This window comes from Chrysemys picta, chromosome 1 (assembly GCF_011386835.1).
Source record: "Chrysemys picta bellii isolate R12L10 chromosome 1, ASM1138683v2, whole genome shotgun sequence".
NCBI lineage: Eukaryota > Metazoa > Chordata > Testudines > Emydidae > Chrysemys > Chrysemys picta.
This window is the reverse complement of record NC_088791.1, coordinates 2,504,742-2,530,926: the sequence shown is the minus strand read 5'-3', so window position 1 is coordinate 2,530,926 and position 26,185 is coordinate 2,504,742. Positions and strand designations below refer to the sequence as shown.

The following is a 26,185-nucleotide window of genomic DNA, read 5'->3' as shown; positions in this document are numbered from 1 at the left end:
CACCCCCCCGAGCCACTGGCCCAGAGACACTCCCCCCACTAGCCACCGGCCCAGAGACCCCCCCCATGAGCCACCCCCCCGAGCCACCAGCCCAGAGACCCCCCCCCCCGGGCCACCGGCCCAGAGACACCCCCCCCCGAGCCACCGGCCCGGCCCAGAGCCCAGCCTGAGCCACCGTCCCAGAGACCCCACCCGAGCCACCGGCCCAGAGACACCCCCCCCCGAGCCACCGGCCCGGCCCAGAGCCCAGCCTGAGCCACCGTCCCAGAGACCCTCCCGCGCCACCGGCCCAGCCCAGAGACCCCTGTCTGAGCCACTGGCCCAGAGACCCCCCCCTTTGTCTGTCACCGGAATAAAGTGTGCTCTCAACTCGGGTTAAAATAGCAGTGAGGACAAGGCACTCAGCTTCTAGTGCGGGCTGTAGGGTTGCCACTTTTTGCTGGACGTATTCCTGGAGGTTTCATCACATGACGTGATCTTTCATTAAAGATTAATCTTTAATTCCTGGAGACTCCCGGACAATCCTGGAGGGTTGGCAACTCTAGTGGATTAGGAGCTCATGGTAAAGCCCATAGAGGGGTTTGGGGGAACCTGCTGCTAACCCGAACCGCCTCATCGTCACGCCTGTGTGAACCTGAGTCGAGCGTCCCCCACTGCCCCAGCTTTGCGCCCTGGCGGAGTGGAGCGGCTCCCAGCCTACCCCGGCGTGAGAGGAGAACTGGGCTCAGGTATGACCTCCCTCATGCCATGCACGACAGACACGGACCCCTAAATACACACAGCGTCACGAGCTCACGCCTGGGGGGCTATGGGGCTTCAGAGACCTGTGTGTTGTGTGCTGACAGGGGTGGGGGGTATGTTGGGAGTGTGTGCTGAGGAGGATGGTAGGTGGGGGTGGGGGCATGTTGTGTGTGTTGCGTGGTAGGTGTGTGTTGAGGGGGGTGGTAGGTGGGGGTGGGGGAATGTTGTGTGGTAGGTGTGTGTTGATGGGGATGGTAGGTAGGGGTAGGGGTGTGACGGAGCAGGGAGCAGGGCAGATTTGACCTGGGAATGTTGCAGGGGGGTTGCAGTGGGGATGTGGGACTTCCCTTGAAGGAAGCTACCTGAGCTGTAACCTGAGCCAGGAACGGGGGTAGGGAGAATTAACACCTTCTGCCCGGGAGACTGAACAAAGGAGAGGAGCAGCGGGAGGAGTTTGGTTTTTAGTTTTCGGTTGGGGCTGGGTGGTGCAACGCAGGGAACCCCAAGCTGGGGTCTAAGCTCCCTGAACCTCCCAGAGGGACCAAATTGAGGGGGTCTGGTCGTACCTACATGCTCTGCTTGAGACTGTGTTCCTGTCCTTAAATAAACCTTCTGCTTTACTGGCTGGTTGAGAGTCGCAGTGAATCTCGGGAAGAGGGGTGCAGGGCCCTAACTCCCCCACAATCCGCAACAACTGGTGGCAGTGGTGGGATCTACTGCACCCCGTGGACGGCGCTTCCTGCAGTAAGTGACTGGGGAGCAGTAAAACGAAGGGGGATTGACGGGGACCAGGCCTGCTGAAGAGTGGGAGAGAGACGGTTATTACCCCTGGGAGTGTGTGACCAACGAGAAGGACTTTTGCAGTAACAGGGTCCCCCGGGGGGATCGCAGCGAGTGGTCCCAGGGGCGGAGGAGTCTGCAGCTCGACCCTGGCAGAGAGGCGGTGACCTCGAGAAGGGCTGGCACACTAGGGGTCCCCCTGGGAACTGTGGGGAGCTGTGAGCACACAGGCCGGTGAGTGGCCAGCAGGAAGATGTATGCCAAGCGGCTTAAGAGCGACCTGGTGGAGCTGTGCAAGCAGAGGGGGCTGTGCATTGGGAGGCTCACCAAAGAACAGCTCATTGCCCGGCTGGAGGCGGAAGATCGCGCGAATGAACTGATCCCTGTGTCTCAGGGAAGCAGCCTGGCAAATGCAGCGCAGGCACCAGTGTCTGTCCCAGCTGGGAGTGGTCAGCCGGCTGCTGAGGGCTTCCCGAGACCCCTCCTTCCTATGCCTAGGGGAAGGGTGGGGAGGAGCCCAGCAAATACCGAAGGCGCCGTGACCCCCCCGGCCAGCAGGGGGTCCCCCCGGCGAAGCCCGCCGGCCAGCAGAGGATCCTCCCGGCGACGTTCGGCATCCGTGGAGCGGAATTGGCTGGAATGGGAGAAAGAGCTAAAACTGAGAGAGCTGGAGGATCGTGAACGACAGAGACAGCATGAAGAGAGACAGCATCAGCGTGAAGAGAGACAGAGACAGCATGAACGGGAGGAGAATGAGAGACAGCGTCAGCATGACCTGGAACTGGCGAGATTGAAGGGCAGCGAACCCCCGGCTGCGGTGAGTGAGGGGGGACCCAGGACTGCACGGAGCTTTGATAAGTGCATCCTGGCCCCATACAAGGAGGGGGAGGACATGGATGACTTCCTGGAGGCCTTTGAGACGGCCTGCGAGCTGCACCGGGTTGATCCCGCGGACAGACTCCGGGTCCTTACCCCCTTACTGGACCCCAAAGCCGTGGCATTGTACCGCCAACTGGGAGAGGCAGAGAAAGGGGACTACGAACTATTCAAAAAGGCCCTGCTACGTGAGTTTGGGCTGACTCCTGAGATGTACCGGGAAAGGTTCCGGAGTCAAGATAAAACCCCTGAGATCTCATATCTGCAACTAGCCGTCCGCATGGAAAGATACGCCAGCAAGTGGGCTGGTGGGGCCCAGATGAAGGAGGACCTGATTAAACTGCTGGTACTGGAGCAACTGTATGAGCGGTGCCCATCCGACCTGAGGCTGTGGTTGGTGGACAGAAAGCCAGAGAACCCGCGACACGCCGGGCAGCTGGCTGATGAGTTTGTAAAGAGCCGGTCAGGGGGTGGCAGGGAGGAGCCCCAAAGGAACAGGCCCGCCGCGATGCAGAGAGAGAGTCACCCTGGGACCTCCCAAAGGGGGAATATGGGGAATCCCCTCCCCCGGGGAATGCCCAGCATCAGGGACAACCGACCGGCTCGAGGGGACCCACGGGACCTGAGCTGCTATTACTGCGGCCGAAGAGGCCACGTTCGGGCCCAGTGCCCCAAGCTCAAGGACAGACTGAGCAGACCGAACCCGCACCGGGTTAACTTGGTAGAGGCCCAGACGGACGAGGGGCAGGCTTTCCACGCAAGAGGGGCTGGCAGCTTATCAACTGCTCAAGAGAGAGAAGGGCCCCAGGCCAGCTTTTCTGGGGGGCCAGATGCTCCGGATTCAAAGTTCTCCGTTTACAGGGTTGGCGCGGGGCTGTCCCTGCGGAGCGAGTGCCTTGTTCCCCTGGAGGTGGATGGGAAGAAAGTTTATGGATACTGGGACACGGGCGCAGAGGTGACACTGGCCCGGCCCGAGGTGGTGGCCCCAGATCGGGTGGTGCCCAACACCTTCCTGACCCTGACCGGGGTAGGCGGGACCCCATTCAAGGTTCCCGTAGCGAGGGTACACCTGAAATGGGGGGCCAAGGAGGGCCCCAAGGACGTGGGAGTGCACCACCATTTGCCCACTGAGGTGTTGATGGGGGGGGACCTAGAGGACTGGCCAAGCAGCCCCCAGACCGCCTTAGTCGTGACCCGTAGCCAGAGCCGGCGAGGGGCACTACGCCCTGACCTTGGGAAGGATGTCCCACCGGAGGCACCGAACCCTTCCCGGGTGGGGAGGGAACACCCAAGGACAGGCCGCGGGGTGGCTGGGGCTTCCGACCCAGCCGACGAGAGGGAGCAGGTCCCCATCCCTTCCCCAGCCGCCGAGTTCCAGGCCGAGTTGCAGAAGGACCCCTCCCTGCGGAAGCTAAGGGGCCTGGCTGACCTCAGTGTGGTACAGACCATGAGGAGAGGATGCAAGGAGAGGTTCCTGTGGGAGAAGGGGTTCCTGTACCGAGAGTGGGCTCCCCCGGGGGAAGTGAAGTCGTGGGGGATCAGGAGGCAGCTGGTGGTTCCCCAGAAGTTTCGCCACAAGCTACTGTACCTGGCCCATGACATCCTTCTCGCAGGGCACCAGGGGATCCGGTGCACCAGGCAGAGGCTGCTACAGAACTTTTACTGGCCCGGGGTCTTCACCAACGTCCAGCAGTACTGCCGATCCTGTGACCCCTGCCAGAGGGTGGGGAAGGCCCGGGACAAGGGCAGCATTGAGATCTTTGCCCATCATAGAGGAGCCTTTCCAGAAGGTGGCCATGGACATAGTGGGACCTCTCAGCAAGACGACCCGGTCTGGGAAGAAATACATCCTGGTGGTGGTAGATTTCGCCACCCGCTACCCCGAGGCAGTGCCCTTATCGTCCATTGAAGCAGACACTGTGGCGGATGCGCTGCTGACCATTTTCAGCCGAGTGGGGTTCCCCAAGGAAGTCTTGACGGACCAAGGGTCCAACTTCATGTCAGCCCTACTCCGGTGCTTGTGGGAGAGATGTGGGGTCCGGCACAACTGGGCCTCAGCATATCACCCCCAATCCAACGGGCTGGTGGAGAGGTTCAACGGGACGCTAAAAATGATGCTGAAAACATTTATGAATCAGCACCCGCAGGACTGGGACAAGTACTTACCTCACCTGCTGTTTGCGTACAGGGAGGTACCCCAGGAGTCTACCGGGTTTTCGCCTTTCGAACTGCTATATGGAAGGCGAGTAAGGGGGCCCCTGGACCTGATGAGAGACGAATGGGAGGGGAAGGCCACTCCTGATGGAGAGTCGGTGGTGGAGTATGTCCTGACCTTCCGGGAACGACTTGCCGAGCTCATGGGCCTGGCCAGGGAGAATCTGGCCAGAGCCCAGAGGAAGCAGAAGGTCTGGTATGACCGCACAGCACGGGCCCGCGCCTTCGCCACTGGGGATCAGGTGATGGTCCTCATCCCCGTGAGGAAAAACAAACTCCAGGCCGCCTGGGAAGGGCCCTTCAAGGTTGTCAAGCAACTAAACGAGGTAAACTATGTGGTGGAGCTGTCGAACCGGGCACACCACCACCGGGTGTACCATGTGAATATGATGAAGCCATATTATGACAGGGGGAATATGGTGTTGGCCGTGTGTGGACAGTGGGAGGGGCAGGGAGATGACCCTTTAGTAGATCTATTCCCTGGGACAAGAGTTGGCTTCCCCCTGGAAGCAATTCCCCTCTCTGATCGGCTAACCCCTGCCCAGCGAGCTGAGATCGGAGGGGTGCTGCATCTGTACCAGCAGCTGTTTTCCAACCAGCCTGGACGCACTAATCTGACTGTCCACCGGGTGCAGACAGGATCGCACCCGCCTATAAAATGCTCCCCCTTCCGAGCCACAGGGAAAACTGCTCAGGACCTGGAAAGAGAGGTCAATGACATGCTGGCTTTGGGGGTGATCCAGCCGTCTTCCAGCCCTTGGGCCTCGCCGGTGGTGCTGGTCCCCAAAAAGGACGGGTCGATCCGGTTCTGTGTGGACTATCGGAAGCTCAATGCCATCACTGTAGCCGATGCCTACCCCATGCCCAGGCCGGACGAGCTCCTAGACAAGCTGGGAGGTGCTCGGTACCTTACCACCATGGATCTTACAAAGGGCTATTGGCAAGTGCCGCTGGATGCAGATGCCAGGCTGAAATCGGTCTTTGTCACCCCTCTGGGGCTCTATGAGTTCCTGACCCTGCCCTTCGGACTCAAGGGAGCGCCAGCCACCTTCCAGCGCCTGGTGGATCAGCTACTGAGGGGGATGGAGAGTTTTGCCGTGGCGTATATCGATGACATTTGTGTCTTTAGCCAGACCTGGGAGGACCACATATCCCAGGTTAGACAAGTGCTGGACCGACTCCAGAAGGCTGGGCTGACCGTAAAACCGGAGAAGTGCAAGGTGGGGATGGCTGAGGTATCCTACCTAGGCCACCGGGTGGGAAGCGGCTGCCTAAAGCCGGAACCAGCCAAAGTGGAGGTGATCAGAGACTGGCCCGCTCCTCAAACCAAAAAGCAGGTCCAAGCCTTTATTGGGATGGCAGGGTACTATCGGAGGTTCGTGCCCCACTTTAGCGCCATAGCCGCCCCCATCACTGAGCTGTGCAAGAAGGGGAAGCCAGACAAAGTGGTCTGGACCGAGGAGTGCCAGGAGGCTCTCCGGGCACTGAAGGAGGCTCTGGTCAGTGGCCCAGTTCTGGCAAACCCAGACTTTGACAAGCCCTTTATGGTGTTCACCGACGCCTCAGACACAGGACTGGGGGCGGTGTTAATGCAGGAGGATGAGAAGGGGGAGAGACACCCCATCGTGTACCTGAGCAAGAAGTTGCTACCCCGGGAGCAGAACTATGCGGCCATCGAGAAGGAATGCCTGGCCATGGTGTGGGCCCTCAAGAAACTAGAGCCATATCTCTTTGGGCGTCACTTCACCGTGCACACCGACCACTCTCCCCTGACCTGGCTGCACCAGATGAAAGGAGCCAACGCCAAGCTCCTGAGATGGAGCCTGCTCCTGCAGGATTATGACATGGACGTGGTCCATGTGAAGGGACGTGACAACCTGATAGCGGACGCATTGTCCCGGAGAGGGAGCCCTGAACTTCCCCAGGTCACTGGTCCGAGTGACCCCGCTCAGTTCAGTCTCGAAGGGGGGAGAAATGTGACGGAGCAGGGAGCAGGGCAGATTTGACCTGGGAATGTTGCAGGGGGGTTGCAGTGGGGATGTGGGACTTCCCTTGAAGGAAGCTACCTGAGCTGTAACCTGAGCCAGGAATGGGGGTGGGGAGAATTAACACCTTCTGCCCCGGAGACTGAACAAAGGAGAGGAGCAGCGGGAGGAGTTTGGTTTTTAGTTTTCGGTTGGGGCTGGGTGGTGCAACGCAGGGAACCCCAAGCTGGGGTCTAAGCTCCCTGAACCTCCCAGAGGGACCTAATTGAGGGGGTCTGGTCGTACCTACACGCTCTGCTTGAGACTGTGTTCCTGTCCTTAAATAAACCTTCTGCTTTACTGGCTGGTTGAGAGTCGCAGTGAATCTCGGGAAGAGGGGTGCAGGGCCCTAACTCCCCCACAATCCGCAACAGGGGGTTATGTTGCGTGGATGTGCTGTGTGGTAGGGGTGTGTTGAGCGGGATGGTGGGCGGGGGTGGGGGTATGTTGCGTGTGTTGTGTGGTAGGTGTGTGTTGAGGGGGATGGTGGGCGGGGGTGGGGGTATGTTGTGTGTGTTGTGTGGTAGGTGTGTGTTGAGGGGGGTGGTGGGTGGGGGTATGTTGGGAGTGTTGCGTGGTAGGTGTGTGTTGAGGGGGATGGTGGGCGGGGGTGGGGGTATGTTGTGTGTGTTGTGTGGTAGGTGTGTGTTGAGGGGGGTGGTGGGTGGGGGTATGTTGGGAGTGTTGCGTGGTAGGTGTGTGTTGAGGGGGATGGTGGTTGGGGGCATGTTATGTGTGTTGTGTGGTAGGTATGTGTTGAGGGGGATGGTAGGTGGGGGTGGGGGCATGTTGTGTGTGTTGCGTGGTAGGTGTGTGTTGAGGGGGATGGTAGGTGGGGGTGGGGGCATGTTGTGTGTGCTGTGTGATAGGGGTGTATTGAGGGGGATGGTGGGCGGGGGTGGGGGTATGTTGGGAGTGTTGCGTGGTAGGTGTGTGATGAGAGGGATAGTAGGTACGGGTGGGGGTTATGTTGCGTGGGCCCCTGCTGGGTGTGCTGTGTGATAGGTGTGTGGTGTATTTGGGATACCTGTGCAGGTGCGTACATGGGTTGTGTCCCAGGGGCAGCCTGTGGGAACAGCTCTCCAGGGCCAGCTCGCTGAGGGTGTGGGAGAACGGCCACGCCTTGGTCTGCCCGGGGGTCGGGGGTCGGCAGATCCCTTAAAATAAGCCGAGTGACGGTCAGGTTCCCCCGCTCAGGTCTGCCAAAGGCCCCAAGCCATGCCCTGGAACCCATCTCCCTACAGGTCCTGGCCTCCCTGCCACACACAGCGCTGCTGCTGCCCCTCAATCCTGACCCACAGCCCCCTGCTAGCCCAGTCAGGGTCTCACCCCCCACCTCTGCCCATGCCCCTCTCTGGTATTTCCAAGGCCCCATCGCTGGGAGATCTAAGCGCCGACACAGCCTAGTCGTGCATTCAGATTTCTCCCCTGGATCTCATCTGCCCGTCTCTCCGTGGTCTTGTTATTCCTTGGGGCAGGCGGTGGTGGGGTCCACATGTGCCCATGGCTGGGCTCTCTCCCCTGACCAGGAGTTCAACATTTGGGGCCCTGCCCTGAGAACAGGCCAGTCCCTGCCCTCCACGGTCTGCCTGGAAATGGTAAAATAACGAGGAAAAAGCCCTTTCCAGAAAACTTTTTGCTTTAAAACAATTAAGAATGCATTAGAATCATAGAATCATAGAATATCAGGGTTGGAAGAGACCTCAGGAGGTATCTAGTCCAACTCCCTGCTCAAAGCAGGACCAATTCCCAGCTAAATCATCCCAGCCAGGGCTTTGTCAAGCCTGACCTTAAAAACCTCTAAGGATGGAGATTCTTCCACCTCCCTAGGTAACCCATTCCAGTGCTTCACCACCCTCACAGCGAAATAGTGTTTCCTAATATCCAACCTTAAACTCCCCCACTGCAACTTGAGACCATTGCTCCTTGTTCTGTCATCTGCCACCACTGAGAACAGCCGAGCTCCATCCTCTTTGGAGCCCCCCTTCAGGTAGTTGAAAGCAGCTATCAAATCCCCCCTCATTCTTCTCTTCTGCAGACTAAACAATCCCAGTTCCCTCAGCCTCTCCTCATAAGTCATGTGCCCCAGACCCCTAATCATTTTTGTTGCCCTCTGCTGGACTGTCTCCAATTTGTCCACATCCCTTCTATAGTGTGGGGCCCAAAACTGAACACAGTACTCCAGATGAGGCCTCACCAATGTCAAATAGAGGGGAACGATCACGTCTCTCGATCTGCTGGCAATGCTCCCACTAATACAGCCCAAAATGACGTTAGCCTTCTTGGCAACAAGGGCACACTGTTGACTCATTTCCAGCTTCTCGTCCACTGTAATCCCCAGGGCCTTTTCTGCAGAACTGCTGCCTAGCCACTCGGTCCCTAGTCTGTAGCAGTGCATGGGATTCTTCCTTCCTAAGTGCAGGACTCTGCACTTGTCCTTGTTGAACCTCATCAGATTTCTTTTGGCCCAATCCTCTAATTTGTCTAGGTCTCTGGACCCTATCCCTATCTTCCAGGATATCTACCACTCCTCCCAGCTTGATGTCATCTGCAAACTTGCTGAGGGTGCAATCCATCCCATCAGGATGCCCAGGGCATTAGCAGGCTTTGAACCCAGGACCTGCAGCACTGCCCACGCTCATTGGAAGAACACCGGGAGCTGATAGCAGTAGTAGGCTGTTAGCCTCTGGAGGAGAAGTGACTCAGGGCTCACATAAACCCACAGCGTTAAATCCTGCGGATCCCAGCGCGTGACCAGGCCCAGGCAGCGTGGTGCTGGCTACGCCTCGCCCTTGGCTTCGCTCATCGCGGACTCCTGCTCGGCATCATCTCACTTGGCTCTTTGCCGCTGCGATGCCCAGGCCGGAGGGGCAGGGTACCTGGGCGGTGATCCCGCCTGGAGGCCACAGAGCCCAGCTCGCTGAGACCCCACGGCCTGTGCTCCCGACGCCCCCAGACTGAGCTGGCCCCGCCCAGCCTTCTGCAGGGGGAGCTGCCCTGAGCAGTAGGAATGCCAGCAATGTGCAAACAAGTAGCACTATCTCCAGAACTGCCCTCCCTGCCCGGCCCCGGCCCTGCCGCCCCCGCAGCCTTCTCACCGCTCCAGCTGCCAGGGCGGGGTCGGGAGGCAGCGCTGGCTGTAGCCAGGCAGGATTCCTGGTGAACCCCCTGCTCCCAGAGCCCCCCGGGTTGGGGGCAGAGGGGCCCCTGGCTGCCCAGCCGGGCACTAGGCCCTGGGTTTGCCCACAGGATGGAGAGCTGAGTGCAGGGGGGGTGGGGGTGCTAAAGGGCTGAAGCAGTAACTTGGACCCAGGCAGGTGGCATCGGGGCGCTCGGCTTCAGACGTGCCCCCCTGCAGCAGCTCACCCGGAGCAGCTGTTCCCAGGCTCTCTGGGCACAGGAAGCCTCCAGCCAGGTGGAGACCAGGGCTGTGCCAGCCAGTGCCCTGTGCTGCTCCCCCCAGCTCGGGCTGCTGCCAGGGTCTGGATCTGCCCAGCTGGCGCACGGACATGACTGGGGCCACAGGGTCCCATCACTGCCCATCTGCCCTGGTAAGGCCAGGTGTTCTGCTCTAGACGGCTCCCTGCTCTAGAACGCGGGCTGGGCTCGAACAAGGACTGGCCTAGATCTGGAAACAACTGGTCCAGAACATTCTGGGGCTATTCTGCCCTGGGGGTGCAGGGGAGGGCGGCCACCTGCCCAGGTTTTCCCAGGATCACCCCTTTGCTGAGGTAGCTGGCCTGGGAAATCTGCCAGGTGCACAGTGCCCCGGCCAACTGACCAGTGTGATGGGCCCAGGATCACCCTGGATGTCTGCGGGGGGCGGGGGGGGGGGGGAGTGTTGTACTTCAGAGATTTCCCTGTCTCCCTCTCTTGCACGGATGGCTGAACCCCCCCGCCCGAGCGACACTCATTGCCCGAGTGGGCGCCCGGCTCCGGCGGTGCTGCCCCATCGCAGCTTGGCACACGCACGGGGCCTGTTGATCCGGGAACCCGCGTCCCCAGCTTCCCCGCAGCCTGGTAACAGGCAGCCTGTGCGTGGGGCTGGCTGCCTGGGGAGCTCCCTGGGGCCGGTGCAGCTGCCTCGGCGACGCTCCCTGCGGGGTGGGGATTAGACACAAACACACAAACACCCGCGGGCCTTGGGCCCAAGCCTCTTAGTGAGCAATCCGGGCTCAGCAGCCCCTCGCAGGCCAGAGATGCTTATGGGGATTACATAACCAGCCTGCCTGGACGTCCCCCGCCCCCTGCACGCCCCCCCCCAGCCCCGTGGGTGCTGAGGGGAGTGCTCAAAGGGGCACAGCTGGCATGAAGGACCCTCCATCCCGTACCCCTCTGCAGCCTGGCCCTGGCACCGAATCTCACCCCGGCCTGCATCTGAGCTCCCCAGTGCCAGATCCCAGCGGGGTGAGCTGTCCCCGGTGCTAATACTGGTCCAGGGCACCCCCCAGCCCCTGCCCACTCACTGGACTTTGCTCACCTTAACTCAGAGAGATCCTGGAAGTTACCCACAAAGTCATTGGAAGCCGCTGGCCAGAAGCGCCAGGCCCTTGTGCCCATCCCCCTCCCCGCCCACCCCCTGTCCCCACTGCTCCCTCCCCGCCCCCAGGCAGCACCACTGCCCCTCCCCTCAGCCCAAGATGATTTTTAATTTAGGGAAATGAGCACATGAAAGCAGAGAGGTCCAGAAGGGTGCAGGGCCTGTGCATCTCGGTGCCCAACGAGCTGAGAAACCCCGGAGCAAAGCGGCTGCTGCCCCCCGGGCTGGCAGAATTCAGCCAAGCCAGAGAGCAGGTACTGAAAACAAGGGCCCCACAGCAGAGCTGTATGTGCAGCACACTGGCTCTCTTGCACCCCCATCCTCCCAGTTCCCCCCCGCCCTATGTCCAACCTGGGGCTACTAGGGCACTTCAGGGCACTGTGCCACCCCAGGATTGGGCCCCATCACTAGGTTTCTGTTTGTCTGGTCCGGGTCGTGCGACAAACGACAACTGCCCATCCAAACCCACGAGAGGTGTCTATGCTGCACGCCTGCCCCGGCACGTGCTCCCCATAGTCATCTGCAAGGTGCAATGCACACACTAGTGAGCCAAGGTATTGTCTACGGTGCGTCGCCATGTGTAGCACACAGCGCCAGTCAGCAGGCCAGCTGAGTGCTGCCCCCAGAGACACGGCTGGGGAATATTGGCCTGGACCTTTGAATGCAACCGTGGCCCCAAACCAGCTCCCCCAACCCCAGTTTCCATCCCAGCATGACCTGGGGGGTTGGGCGAGTTTCATGCATAAGGAGCCACTTTGTGGAAATTCCTAATAAAGGGGAATTTGGGGGCAAAATCCTGAGAAACCCCAAGAATTTGGGCTGAAATGCTGTGAAACAGAGAGTGGATTTTTTTCTCGCTGCAAAACAACTTCCCCTGGGGCAGGGGCAGCCTGAGCTTCCTGATACAGTCCTGACGTGCCCGTGCACCTCTGTGACAGCTCACCCCCTCTGTCCACACCCGGCACGTCATTGTCCTGGCGTTTGCCCAAGGCATGGCTTGTTTCATCCGAAACCACATCATTTGCTGGCCAGTATTGTCCTCCCAAAATGTGTCTGGGAAGTTATAACGTTTCCCTGTATCATGTCACTCATTAACACATGTCCCAAACCACAGCACACACTGGCAAAGAGGTCTGTCTCTAACAAGGAACGTGGGCTCTGCTTCATTTGCAGTTAGTCAGTAACCAGAGTCATGAAGCAGGAAGGGACACAAAAGAAGTGTTTACAGGTGAGGAAGAAGCAGCAGGAAACATCCTTCCCTGTAGACTCTGTCTCCTGAATCTCAGTGGGAAATGTTTTCCCAGAGGGGGACTGACTAGGGCCGGCTTTAGGCCAATTCCCCCGATTCCCCCGAATTGGGCCCCGCGCCTAAGAGGGCCCCGCACCCTAAAGAAGAGCACCTTAGGCGCCTTTCTAATTTTGACTCCCCTGGCAGTGGTCTGGGTCTTCGGCGGCACTTCGGCGGCGGGTCCTTCACTCACTCCGGGTCTTTGGTGGCATTTCGGTGGTGGGTCCTTCAGTGCCGCAGAAGACCCAGAGTGAGTGAAGGACCCGCTGCCAAAGTGCCGCTGAAGACCTGGACCACCGCCGGGTATTTGAATCAGGCCCCGCACTTCCTAAAGCCAGCCCTGGGACTGACACGGTAAAAGGAGGGACAAACACCCCAAGACACCCCTCCATTCTCTTCCCTCCCGCCACTGAGTCACTGCAGGGACAAGGGACGCATTGGCTGAGTACTGGGAGAAGGAGTCCTGGCCTCAGAAGGGTGGTCGGTGAGACTGCGGCGGGCATGTGGGGAGAAGGCTTTGCTCTCAGGGTAACATGGTGGGTTGCTGCGCTTTACCTTTCTTTTTCCTGGAACCTTTTCTGACGTTTATGCCTCACGACTTGTACTCACCTAGAATCTCTCTTTGCAGTTAATAAACGTGTGTTATTGTTTTAGCTAATCCAGCGTCTTGAAACTGAATTGTCTGGGAAACTCCATTTGGGGCGGCAAGTTGTGGGCATGGTATTTCTATTACAGCAATAGACTTGTATTGTCCAGGAGAGGGCCAGGCAGGGCAGGCCGTACCTTTCGGAGGGGAAATCGAAGCCAGGGGGTGTGTTGGGGTCACCCTGCAGTATAGCCCAGGCCGGTGAGAGCCAAGGGGTGACGGACTGGCTGCAACACATACAGAGACAGGGCTGGGAGCGACTTACGTGCTGGGTGCTGTCTGTGAGTGTGGAGACTACAGCGCAAGGCAGTGTAAGGACACCCCAGGTTACGGGGCAGGGGTGACACAGCTACTCATTGCTCTGGGGTGTACCTGGCATGTCACAGTCCCTGCCCCAGCAAGCCCCAAACAAGCCAGGGAACCAGCGGGCTTCCCCTGGGCTGTGGCTGTTTGCAGATGACTCTGAAAAGTGACCGCGGAAGCCTCTCCTCTGCCTTGGCAGATCTGCTCCCACTGGGTGCTCCTGCTAGCCCTGCAGAGCCCGCCCTGCTCTGGGGAGAGGCAGCCCCCCAGTCTGGTCCATGGACCACCCACGGAACGGTTACATCTGTCCCAGCCAGTTACACATGTGCAAACCCACCCAGAGGAGCAGGGCAGTGTGGGTGGCACCGGGGACATGGGCAATGGGCTTATGGGGGGCACAGGCTGAGGTGGGGTCTGGAGTCATGTGGACAGTTGGGGGCCTATGGGGGCACAGGTTGAGGCAGGGGGGCTGGGATCACGCAGGGGGCTGGGGGCTTAGGGGGGCACAGGCTGAATAAGGGGTGCTGAGGTCTCATGGGGACACTGGCTGAAGCAGGGGATGGGGGGCTCATTGGTGGCATGGGCTAAAGTGGGGGGATGGGATCTCACAGGGACTGGGGTCTTGGGGGGCATTGGCTGAATTGAGGGACGCTGGGGTTTGGAGGGGGCTGAGGTCTTGCAGGGGCACAGGCTGAAGCAGGGAGACTGGGGCCTCGTGGGGGACTGGAGGTTCATGGAGGACATGGGCTGAAATGGGGGAATCTGGGGTTTCAGGGGGCTTGGATCTCACAGCGGGGTCTAGGACAGAAAATATCATGTTGCCGCTATATAAATCCACAGTCCCCCACACCTTGAATACTGCGTACAGATGTGGTTGCCCCATCTCAAAAAAGATATATTGGAATTTGAAAAGGTTCAGAAAAGGGCAACAAAAATGATTAGGGGTCTGGAACGGCTTTCTTATGAGGAGAGATTAATAAGATTGGGACTTTTCAGCTTGGAAAAGAGGAGACTAAGGGGGATATGATAGAGGTCTATAAAATCATGACTGGTGTAGAGAAAGTAAATAATGAAATGTTATTTCCTTCATCTCATAATATAAGAACTAGGGGCCACCATGTGAAATTAATAGGCAACAGGTTTAAAACGAACAAAAGGAAGTATTTCTTCACACAACGCACAGTGAACCTGTGGAACTCCTTGCTAGAGGATGTTGTGAAGGTCAAGACTATAATAGGGTTCAAAAAAGAACTAGATCCGTTCCTGGAGGATAGGTCCATCAATGGCTGTTAGCCAGGATGGGCCGGGATGGTGTCCCTAGCCTCTGTTTGTCAGAAGCTGGAAATGGGTGACAGGGGCTGGATCACTGGATGAGTCCCTGTTCTGTTCATTCCCCCTGGGGCACCTGGCATTGGCCACTGTCGGCAGACAGGACACTGGGCTGGATGGACCTTTGGTCTGACCGTGTATGGCCGTTCTTCTGTTCTTATGAAGTGGGGGCTGGGGATTTGCAGGGGGTTTGTGGGGCGCTGGGGGCTCACAGGAGCAGGGCTGAAGCAGGGGGTCTGGGGGCTCCTGGGGGCGTGGGCTGAAGCAGAGGGCTGGGCCCTCGTGAGGGGCTGGGGGCTCGCGAGGGCAAAGGCTGAAGCAGGGGGCCTGGGGGCTCCTGGGTTGAAACGAGGGGCTGGGGGCGAGCGGCGGTCCAGGCTGAAGATGGGGGCGAACGGGGAGCAGAGGCCGCCCTCCAGACCCTTCCTTCCCTGGGCCTGCAGGGGAAGCCGAGGCCCCACCCGGACCTGGGGGGGTTCGGTCTCCAGCCCAGCCCTCTGTGAGCGGTTCGGAGGCGCCCCCAGTAGCCTGTGGGGCAGCGCCATCTAGCGGCCACGGGCTGTACTGCGCACCCCCGTTAGCCGGGCCGCCCACGGAAGGCCCCGATCCTGTGATTGATTCACCTGGGTGCGCAGACCCTGGACCCCCCTCTGCCCGCCTGCTCTCACCAGGAGACGGGGCTGAGTCCTGCAGGGCGCGCAATGACCGGGGAGCTGTGCGGCGCATCCTGCGCCCATGGGGGCTACGTGCTGGCCCTTTAACGCCCCTCTCTCTGCAGAACCTCGGGGTGACAGGCCGCAGAGACGCTGGGTCACCCCGTGCAATGCAGCCTGGTGCTGCACCAATTCCTCGGGGTGGACTGGGGGCTCAGATCAAGCCCTTTGCTAACCTAGAGCAGCCCCTGTTCCTGGGGAACTATGCCTTGGGGAACCCTCTGCTCTAGGTCGGCATGCCCCCAGTGCCCCGCCCAGCCCTTGGGCATCTCGCCCACCAGGGAGCATGCTGGGAACCTGGCCCTGCAGGGCGGGGGGAGCGGATTCATCGCCTCCAAGGCCAGAAGGGGTCACCGCAGTGGTGGAGTCTGACCCCCGCAGAGCACAGGCCATGGGACGTCCCGAACTAGAGACGTGAGTTTAGAGACACCTCCAGCCTGGCCTGAGATGATGATGTCCGCGCCTCAGGGGGCAGCCGGGCCCTGAAGGCCCAGCGTCCTGGGGACTCGCCGAGAGGACAGGTGTCCTGCAGGGGCTGAGCTTCCCAGGGTCACCCAAGAGAGTCCCGTCAGTGGGAAGCAGCTGCTGCTCTAGTGTGTGGGGGGAAGGGAAACCCTCCCTTCGCAGCTCGGGGCAGGCTAAGGGGTGGCAGGGCATCGCAGGGTCTCTGCACTGCCCCATGGACATTGGCAACATCCCGCTGCCAGCAGGGAGCTGGGCAGATGTAACACAACCAGGCCAGTGGTAGCTGAGCACCTGGGGCAGAGCTCAGACCCCCGGGTGGTCCTCTTGGAATCACGGGACTGGAGCTGGGGTACCTTCGAAGGGCCGGAGTGAGGTCTGGCCTTGCCTGGGGGCTCTGGGATGTCTATTGTAAGCCAAGCCTTTAACAGAAGCTTCCTTTCTCCCACATGTTAACGAGTCACTAGAGTTATAGTCAGGGGCGGCTCCAGGCACCAGCGCACCAACCACGTGCCGGGGGCGGCAAGCCGCGGGGGGCGGGGTGCCGGTCGCTGTGGGGGCGGCAGTCAGGGAGCCTTCGGCGGTGCACCTGCGGGAGGTCTGCCAGTCCCGCGGCTTCGGTGGCAATTCAGGGGTGGATACGCCGAAGCCGTGGGACCGGCGGACCTCCCGCGGGTGCGCCGCCAAAGGCTCCCTGACTGCTGTGCTTGGGGTGGCAAAATACATAGAGCCGCCCCCGGTTACAGGGGTGCCCCCAGCCCAGAGCCTTCAGCTGTCTTTTCTCTGCTCAGCGGCTCAGCTTCCACCCCCGGGCTCTTTGATTCACCTTTCCACTAGCCCTCCAGTCAGCACAGCCTTTGCCAGCCCAGCCAGAGCCCCTCCGGGTCCACCCACCCACCACAGAGACTCAGGGCAGCCTTTAGGGAGGTTTTATAGCCCAGGCCTTGCTAAGGGGGAAAGGGCACCTGCAGCCTTCCCAGGGGGTCGCCCCACAGGAGAGCTGCTGTGCATGCCGGGGGGGGAGGACCTGCCAAGGGCTGTGTGGGCATGGGGAGGAGTCACGTGAGGAACGGCAGATACTGGGCGAGAAGCTGGAGGAGACAGGATTGGTGCTGGTGGAGAAGAGCTGCTGGGCAGGTGGGCTGACAGCAGCATCACATGGCACCCAGAACACGGCCTCCAGCCCCCTCCTCCACTCACTCTGCGGCCACGAATCACCCGAGCTCTGGCCCTGCCTGGCATGGGGCAGGCTGCTGCCTGCCGTCCATCTGAGCGGGTGAGGCCCTGGCCATGCCCCTAATGCCGGGCAGCCCTTTCCGCTGGCCTGTCAGCTGTCTGGGCTGAAGGTCTGGCCAGGCACATGAGCTCACTCAGCTATGAATGGACAGGGACTCCTAGGCCATATCCCGGCTGCTGAATCAGTCCCCAGGGAGAATTAAGAGTAAAAGCAAATACAGAATGTAACCGGGATCGCAGGCTGAGGGAACAGCCTGGCCAGCCGGGGCGCGCGGGGGGGGGGGGGGAGCGTCTGCTCCGACAGGGAGTATGCAGGGCCCAGCCTCTGTCCAGATTAGCCCCAAAGAATTCCTAGAGCAGAGCTTTCCGAAAAACCTCCCATCTTGCTTTAAGAATTGTCAGTGATGGAGAATCTACCACGGCCCTTGATAAATTGCTCCAGTGCTTAGTTACTCTCACCGTTCAAAGTTGACACCCCATTTCCAGTCGGAATCTGTCTAGCTTCAACTTCCAGCCATTGCATCATGTTACACCTTCGACTGCTCGACCGAAGAGCCCGTGATCAAATATTGATTGGCCACGGAGACATTTACAGACTGTGATCAAGTCACCCCTTAACCTTCTCTTTGTTAAGCTAAGTAGATTGAGCTCCCTGAGTCTGTCACTCTAAGGCAGGTTTTCTAATCCTTCTCGTGGCTCTTCTCTGACCCCTCCCAAATTATCAACATCCTTCTTGAACCGTGACACCAGAACCGGGCACAGGATCCCAGCAGCCGTCGCACCGGTGCCGAGTACAGGGTAAAAGAACCCCTCTGCTCCTCCTCCCGATTCCCCTGTTCACGCCCCCCAGGACGGCATTAGCCCCTCTGGCCACAGCCTCGCCCTGGGAGCAGGCGCTCAGCTGATGTTCCACCACGGCCCCCAGACCTCCTGCTTCCCAGGCTAGACTCCCCCAGCCTGTCAGTCTGGCCTGCGTTCTTTCTTCCTAGATACACTGATATTTTGTTTGCTTGCACTCAGCTTACCAAAAGAAGCAGATCGCTCTGTATTAGTGACCAGTCCTCCTCATTAGTTCCCACTTCCCCCGTTTTTGTGCCCTCTGAAAACTCTAGCGGGGACGATTTGATGTTTCCTTCCAGGTCACCGATAAAAATGTTAAATAGCGAAGGGCCAAGAATCGTTTCTGTGGGACTCCACTGGGAACAGAGCTGCTCAATGACACTTCCCCGTTTTGAGATCTGGCGGGGGACGTAATCGCTTTTATTGGACCAGCTTCTGTTGGTGAGAGAGACCAGCTTCTGCGCTTCCCCAGAGGAAACTGTCACCTCCATCGTTTAGAAATTCCAAGACTGGCAGCATGAAACTTCCAGACTAAGTCACTCAAATCGAAGTCCCTCCTCATTGTTTTCCTACACACTGTAGATGGGTGCATAAGGAGCTGGTGTCTGTTACAGACCCCCCAAATCACACCAGAGACCAGGAGGACCAAGGAGGACCCCAACTTGCGCTTTATCCCATAGCACATTGATCCATACGCATTCAAGATCATTTTCTTCCAAGTTATCAGTGACTCGGAAATGGTGCCATCTCTGGTGGTGAGTGTGTCATTCCCTGACCCTCTTGCCCATTAGATCCTTCCTAACTCGGTTACAGCCATCGATTTTAGCATCCCCCCGGGGCTCTGTGACACCGGCTAGACCGAATGAGCAAGTCCAGTTCCCCCGATAGTTACCCAGCCCAGGTGCTGCAGCGCTGGAGCGGGTGGGTTTGTACGAGGGCAGCCTGGGCTGTCACCCAGCCCAGCGACTGTGTGGAAACAGCTGGGGAACATTCAGGCTGGTGGCTATTCTCAGCCCAAAATTCCCCTTCCAGCAGCAGCCGCGCCCAAACTGGCAGTCATGTGGGTGCAGTTCTCCGGGAACCTCCAGGCACCCTGAGCCCCCGTTACCCAGATGCCGCGGCTGCTGCTGCCCTCTTTCCAGTAAGCTGCTCGCCGAGTTCCAGCTCCTTACCAAGGGGAGGGGTCTGGCCGAGTTCCCCGGCCCGCTCCCGGGGCAGTGCTGCACTTGTGCCAGCCTGGGTTTGTCCTGGCACTTCCCAGGATGCAGCTGGGAGATGTTGCAATTCTGTTGTTGCTCCAGCGTTTCTGTAACAAGGAGCACAGTCTGGTGCAGGGGCAGGGGCTGTGGGCCCAGCGAGTCCCCGCCTGTGGCCTGCGTTCGGAAGTGGAGGCGCGGTGGCTGGCTGGGGTCCGTTTGCAAGGGGACTCGCTGGACATATTCCTGGAGATTTCCTCCTGTGACAGAATCTTTTATGGCTGGAGAGTCCAGGACAATCCTGCAGGGTTGGATGGCACCCAGCGCCATTGCAATGGCTCCTGAGATGGGATCAGAGCCCCCCCCCCCAACCTTTGGGGAGTCGGAGAAAAATGGGGCCCCATTCCCAACCAGACAGACCCAGGCCCCGCCCCAGCGAGGTTCTGTCAATCACAGCTCCGGTGTCTAATCCCATTGCTCCTGGTCTCCCCCTACTCGTCCCAGTCCCGACGGGCCTTCCTCACTGTACGCTGAGCCCCCCCAACACCCCGAGGCAGGCGGTGCTATTAACCCCATAGGGCGGGGTGGGGCGGGGGGGAGACTCCAGCCCGGAGGAGATTCAGTGACTTGCCCAGGGTCATATAAGGGGATCTGTACCAGAGCTGGAAATTCAACCTAGTCCAGACTAGAGCTCTAGGTGCTGGGCCATCCTCCCCAGCCCTCCCACCTCCCTGCTCCCAGCATGCCTCTGGGTTCATGCCGGGGGGAGCATGGGGTGCTGAGATGGGGGAGGCCCTGTTGGGGGATGGGCCTAGCCCCTCCAGGGACACTGCTGGATGTGGGGGCCTCACCCTGAAGGGTTAAAACGGGGATTGCAGAACAGCTGGTGGCCTCCTGCTATCTGGAGTGCAAGGCGCAGCCTGCCTCTCCGCCGGCCCTTCCCAGGAGCTGGGCGCTGGGCTCCGGGCTCCAGTCCCAGGCACTCGGGCCGGGCTCAGGAACGGGCTGCAGCCCGCGCTGAACAGGGTTCCTCAGCGCAGGCATCGGCCGAGTGAGGCAGCTCGCAGGGAGGGGGCGGAGCAGGACGTGCTCAACGGGCACTGGACGTCCTGGCTTGGGAAAAATCTGTTCTGAACGGAGCTGTCGCAACTGGCTGGTTCCTGCTTGGGTGGGAGAGAGGGGGCGGGGTGGAGCTGGGAGCCAGGATCCCTGGGTTCTGCTCCCAGCTCCGGAAGGGGAGTGGGGTCAAGTGAGAGCCAGGACTCCTGGGTTCAGTTTCTGATTCTGGGAGGGGAGTAGTTAGAGCAGAGGGGCTGGGAGCCCGGACACCTGGGTTCTCATTCTAGCTTTCACAGGGGAGTGTGGTCTAAAGGTTTTAGTGCAGCAGGGACCGGGGGCTGGATCTCCGGGGTTGTCGGCTGGTTCTGGAAGCAAGATTTGAGCAGGTGTTTGTTCAATGGGGTGCAAGCGTCCCTCTGTTCCCCACATCCCTCACACCTGCATAGCTGGGAGCTCATTCAGGGTCTGGCATGAGGAGTGAAGGGAGGGGCCATGCCCCAAAGCCACTGCTCCCTCCCTCCTGCCCTCTGGGGCTGCCCCTATGCTCCCAACAGCAGCAGTGGAGTCTGAAGTTGGGACCGATGCTCATGGGTCGAGTCTGTGCTGGCTGGGAGCCGGAGCTGCCCCGAGGCGCTGACTGCACTAGACCAACCCCCAGCTGAGAGGTGCTGCTGACACTGACGCAGAGTGGAAATCTCTGGGGGCCCCCCATTCTCCGCCGCGGGGAGTTTGTCTAGGGCAGACAGGCCACTTTCGCTCCCCTGGTGTGGCCGAGGCGGCGCTGGGTTGGGGGGGGGGGGGCGGACCGTGCTGGGGAGCTGCATTCAGAGAGCCCCCAAGCTCTGTGAAACGTGCCCAGGTGAGTGAATGTGGCCGGGTGGGCGATGCGCCCAGTGAGCTCGGGTCTAGTTACGGGTCCCAGGGCTGCTGGGCTTCAGGCCCTGCGACATTGAGGCCCTTTGAACAGAGGTTCAGGCCGAGGCTCTCCGTGGGGTTTGGAAGCCTTGCTCAGTTGCTGGGCACGGATGCCAGAGGGGTTGGGAGGCGCTGATGTGGGGTAACCAGGGCAGGAACTCTTCCAAGGCCTGTGGCTTATTTAACCCTCCCGACATTTCCTGCCACTACAGATGTGTCCGGGGTCTTCTCTGGCCGCTGGCAACGGATGTTATAATACTGAGCCCTGCCCTGAGTGCAGGGGACTGGGCGAGAGACCCCTTGAGGGCCCTTCCGGTTCTATGCGTCTATGTGAATTGGAGGTGAAACCAGCATTCATTGAAAAGGGAGTTGGGGGTGGGGGCGCTGGAATGGGAATGCGCCCAAGAGGAACTCCCCCCTGGCCAGAGCTGCAGGGGCCGTGGGCTGGACGCAGCGGGAAAGGCAGGAGTGGCACAAGTCTCTGGGGCGAGGAATTCTCTCTCTCATGGTTTGCACAGTGACTTTGCAGCAGGTGCAAACAGCGAAGCCGGCAGGCAGCACACAGCCCTGCCGGCCAGGCCCTGCTTTGTGGGTGAAAGTTGACGGGAGCTGCTTGGCTCCGAGGGAGAACGTGCCGCTCAGACTGCGTATGCTGGGCAAGCGGCAGCCGGCAGGCGTGACTCAGGGCTGAGTGATCAGGATATTTTTCCCGCTCGCTCCAGTTACGTGGCTGCTGATTCAGTGTTCACTGTGTCGCCCCGGCCCTTTGCTCTTGGCAAGGGCTCCCACGCCCCCGAATGCCCCTTCCTGCCCTGCCCTGCCCAGGCCCTCCAGTGGGCAGGAAGTAAGAACCAGGGAGCTCTCGAATGGGGCAGTGGAGACTGATGCTAAATGCAAAGTCAAGGTCTGCTGCATGCACCCTGGAGGGCTGGCTCCCCCAGTCCCATGGCAGGCACCAGCCCCCAAACCTGCCCTCCCTGCTGTGGGACATGACACCACTGGGTGACCAATGCAACGTCGTGCCAGGACCCGGCCAGTCCAGTACCACCTCTCCACAGGGGATTGTGCCACAAACCCGTCACCCTGCTTCAAGGTTCCCTGGAGCAGGAGTGGGCCGGGGGTCAGGCCCTGGGAGGCGGGCCGGGGCTGGTGCCCTTGGTGGGGGAGCAGAGGGGCGGGCTGCTCTCTGGGGTATTGGACCTTGAGCGGCGGGTTGGAAGTAGGTAAAAGGTGAGTGCTGGGTGCAGGAGGGTCACACGTGGGGCCAGGCAGGGCCTTCTTCCCCTTCCCCATTTCCCAGGCCTGCAGCTATGGGCACAGTCGGGGGGGAGTGGGAGAGCTGGGAGCACTCAGGGGGCTCGTCCAGGAAGGGTGGTACACATGCTGTCGTGAAAGGAAGTCATGGTGACTGGGGAGGGGCAGTGGTGGCGTCCAGCTACCCATGCGCTCGCAGTCTTAGGGGGCCCCAAGGCAGCAAGGGGGCCCTCTGAAAGCCAGATCCGGCCCACCAGGGCCTTCCATTTGGCCCACCTGGCATCAGCTGCTCCATCCTGCTCCCCACTATGCAACTCCAGCTGCACCAGGGCTCTGGCACCTGCACTCCCCTGCCCGGTCCCGGCTGCAGCATCGCATGCTGACCCCCATCGCCCCACTGGCTGGGGGATCTTCTGCAGCCAGGAAGGAATGGGCCAGCTAGGGAGCACAAGGGCTGGAGCCTGAGGCAGCCGGAGCTGAGAAGTGAGGCCACCTTTACAGCGGGCCAGATGTCCCGATTTTATAGGGACAGTCCCAATTTTGGGGGGCTTTGTTTTACATAGGTGCCTATTCCCCCCCCCCCGGGGGAGGGGCGGGGGCAGGAAGGAAGAGCTGACACTTGCCGGGCCAAACAACAGGCCCTTGCTGCAGCTTTGGCCCCTTTCCCCCCCTTGCAGAGCACCCTCCAAGCCAGCTGGTCCTGGTAGGGGAGCGGGGGGTGCTCAGACGGGTCAGTGCAGTGCAGGACTGGGCAGGGGAGCATGGGAGCTGGAGCTGCTCGGAGCCCGGGGCAGAGCACACACAGGGATGGGATGGGCTCTGCAGGTCACCCCCTGCTCCCCTGGGCCTCTGCCAGCTCCCCCACGGGCTCCATCTTCCTCCCAGTCCCAGGATGGGGCCCCAGAACTGAGCTTTGCAGGGCCCCCCACAGGGCAAACATGGCCACCGCCACTGGGGAGGGGGCACCCAAAGTGCCTTCCTGCTCCCCCTCAGCCCCATGCCCTCTTCCCCACCTCTACAACCTACTCCTTCACTGACTTCTGACCCCCGCTCACTCCCGCACGGAGACAGTTCGGAACCCAGCCCCTCAGGGCACCCCTTTGTGCAGCCCCAGAGGGAGGGGCTCTGCTGCCCCCTGCGGCCGGTCTCCCCAGCCCCCCCCGCTAATGGAGAGACCCCAAACCTCCTCCCACACAACAGGCCCAGCTCAGTAGGCAAAAGGTCACAGCAGAGGGAGGTCACAGGAAAGCCGGGGCAGGGGCTTGTTTGAGGTGTGACCTGATGATGCAAACGGTGCACAGGAATGTACCATGCAGTCATCTGGCATTCAGCAGGCGTGCAACACAAAGGTCACATACACACTTGCAGGGGCACGGTGGGGAAGGGGGGAAGCGAGTTAAAGTAAGTGTGTGGGGGTCTTTGTAATGTGTCTGGCTGTGCGCTCTGCCTGACTTGGCGGGGTCCCAGCCTCTCCCCAGTTCTCCCCTCCCCTGCCCAAGGAGATGAGCTGGGGTGTCCCAACCCCATCAGTGCACACACACGGCCTGTGGCAACGCGCCCCTCGCGCTGCAGCGAAGGGGAATTTATCTGCCTGTCCCGATTGTGTCTGGACTCCTTTTATTTAAAGAGCCCACTCACAAATCACTGGTGAAAACACAGGAGTGGGGGGCAGGATGCCTGGGTTCTGTCTTAGACCTGCACTATGGCCACGTCACCTTTCTGCCCCTCATTTCCCCCTCTGTGACATGGATCTGCTAACGGTACCCCGTCCACAGGAGTTCGCTGTGAGCCGGTATCAATGCTTCGAGGTGCTTTGAGATCTCTGGGTGGAAGGTGCTGTCTGTTCACAGAGCATCCGAATTTGTCACCCTGTGCACAGCTGGGATCTCTTCCTGTCTCGGGTCAGGCTAGGCAGGCGCTGAAGTGAAGACAAAGACGGGTGCTCACCGAGGGGTTTGTAGCCGACTCTACCTGCGTCTTGCTTGACACTAGGACTCGATTCCTTCGCTAGAGAAAAGAGGTTGTGAACGTAGTTCTAGGCGCAGTGTTAACCCCAGGGCCGCTATTACTCCCCCCATACAATCCCTTCCCAGCGCAAGGAGCGATTCATTCACACCAGCCCCACAAGGCAGACTGAGGCAAACCCCACAGTGTCAGGGAGAGATGGGAAGGAAGGGACAGAAGGAAACTGGAGCTATTAGCAGGGCCTCACCCCCCCACCAGCAGCAGCTCCCTGGGGGTGGCAGGTTTGCAGAGGGGGGTTAGCTGGTGCATGCAGCCAGCCCGGGTGGTTAGAAGCTCTTTCCAGGGATATTGTTCCCAGTTCCTCACAGGTGCCAGGCTGGGATCCTGCCAGTGAGGAGTGCCTAGGGGCCCCAGCTGGGGATCGGCCCCTGGGACCAGCAGGCGGCTGCGGGAGAACATGGGACAGAGAAAAGTGGGAGGGGAGGAAACTTGGCAAGGGGCAAATGGAAGCGAGCAGTGTCCAGGGTCCAGCCTGCGCCCTGGGGAGACGGGGCCCGGTGCCCACACGCCCTTGGCGGGCTCCTTTCTCTGAGATACCTGTGCTGGTCAGGTGGGGCTGATGCAGGGTGTTGGTACAGAGCGCGGTGCCTTGCGCCAGGGCCAGCCCCCTTCTCACCTGGGTACCCCCCCTTAGGGGGACCTAATGTCCCGCTTTCATAAGGACAGTCCTGATGTTTGGGGCTTTGTCTTATATAGGCGCCTATTACCCCCCCCGATTTTTCACACTTGCTGTCTGCTCACCCTGCCCCCACCGCCGCAGGGAGACCACCCCCCCCTTTCTAAAGCGCGCGCGACCTGTGGAGGGGGCGGGCCCTCTAGCTGGCTCCGCCCCCGAGGGAGCGGGGCGGGGGCTATAAAGTCGCCGCGTTCGGGGCTGGAACGTTGAGTATCGCGCTGCGGCCCCGCTGGACACGCCGCGTTCGGGGCGCGCTGCCGGGGGGACCCCGCGTCTGGCCGGCGGGTGAGCGGCTGCCGAGCCTGGGGGCTGCGGGGCGGGCTCCGTGCGGGGCGCCGGGTTAACGTGTTCCCTGGGTGGGGCCGCTCGCGCTGCGGGTCTGGCCCGTGTGGGGCCGGCTAGCCCCGAGCGCTTACCCCGGTCCCCGGGGTGCTGGTCTCCCCGGGCTGCCCGGGGGCGGCTGCGCCGGAACCGCTGAGCGGGGCGGGAGCGACTGAGACACTGCAGGGCGCAGGGTGGGAGTTGCGGGGGGGGGGACCCATGGCAGCCCCTGGCAGGCCCCTGCCCCCCAGTTCCTCTCCCCCCCCCCGGTGATCCGTACCCACAACTCGAGAGCGGCGGGGGTGCGGGGCCAGTGGCTGCTCGCGTTGGTTCCTCCTACTCTGGATTGCAGGATCCCGGGCAGCGCCCAGCAGCGGGGCCCGGCTCCCTGGCCAGGGCTCTGGAGTGCGGCGGGGACCCCCCCCCCCCATCTGGGGGGAGAAAGGCTTCAAAAGCTGCTCTGTGCCGCGGGGGGTGTGTCTTGCTCCCGCCGCCGCTGAGCGGAGATGTGCGGGGCGAGCTACTGGGGCGCTGCGGGGCGGAGCTGTCCCTCCTCCAGTTGCTGGAGCGCTCCGGGGTGTTTGGGGAGCAGACGTGACCGAAGACACGCTAAGGTCTGGCTGTAAATCCCCCCACCCAGGCTGGCAGGGCCGCCACACCAGCCAGCACTCTGATTGTCCGATGCCCTGGGGAAAATGGGTCTTCAAAGCCTGAGTTTCTAATGGGGGTGGGAACCCCCAAACTGAG

At 60.6% G+C, this 26,185-nt stretch overlaps 2 protein-coding genes across 7 annotated transcripts in view; one reads left to right on the top strand and one right to left on the bottom strand.

Annotated features, from left to right (window-relative positions):
• Positions 1-26,185, bottom strand: part of RBM28 (RNA binding motif protein 28) — a 308,732-nt gene that overhangs the window by 224,361 nt on the left and 58,186 nt on the right. The window lies entirely within an intron of this gene.
• Positions 20,424-26,185, top strand: part of GARIN1A (golgi associated RAB2 interactor 1A) — a 29,387-nt gene continuing 23,625 nt past the window's right edge. For 3 of the 6 annotated variants that reach the window (XM_065592034.1, XM_065592276.1, XM_065592229.1), the window contains exon 1: positions 25,253-25,402. The gene's annotated coding sequence lies outside the window, so the exon portion shown is untranslated. Of the gene's footprint in view, positions 21,107-25,250; positions 25,403-26,185 lie in introns of those variants that run through there. The other 3 variants (XM_065592172.1, XM_065592081.1, XM_065592117.1) reach the window with 3 other exon arrangements.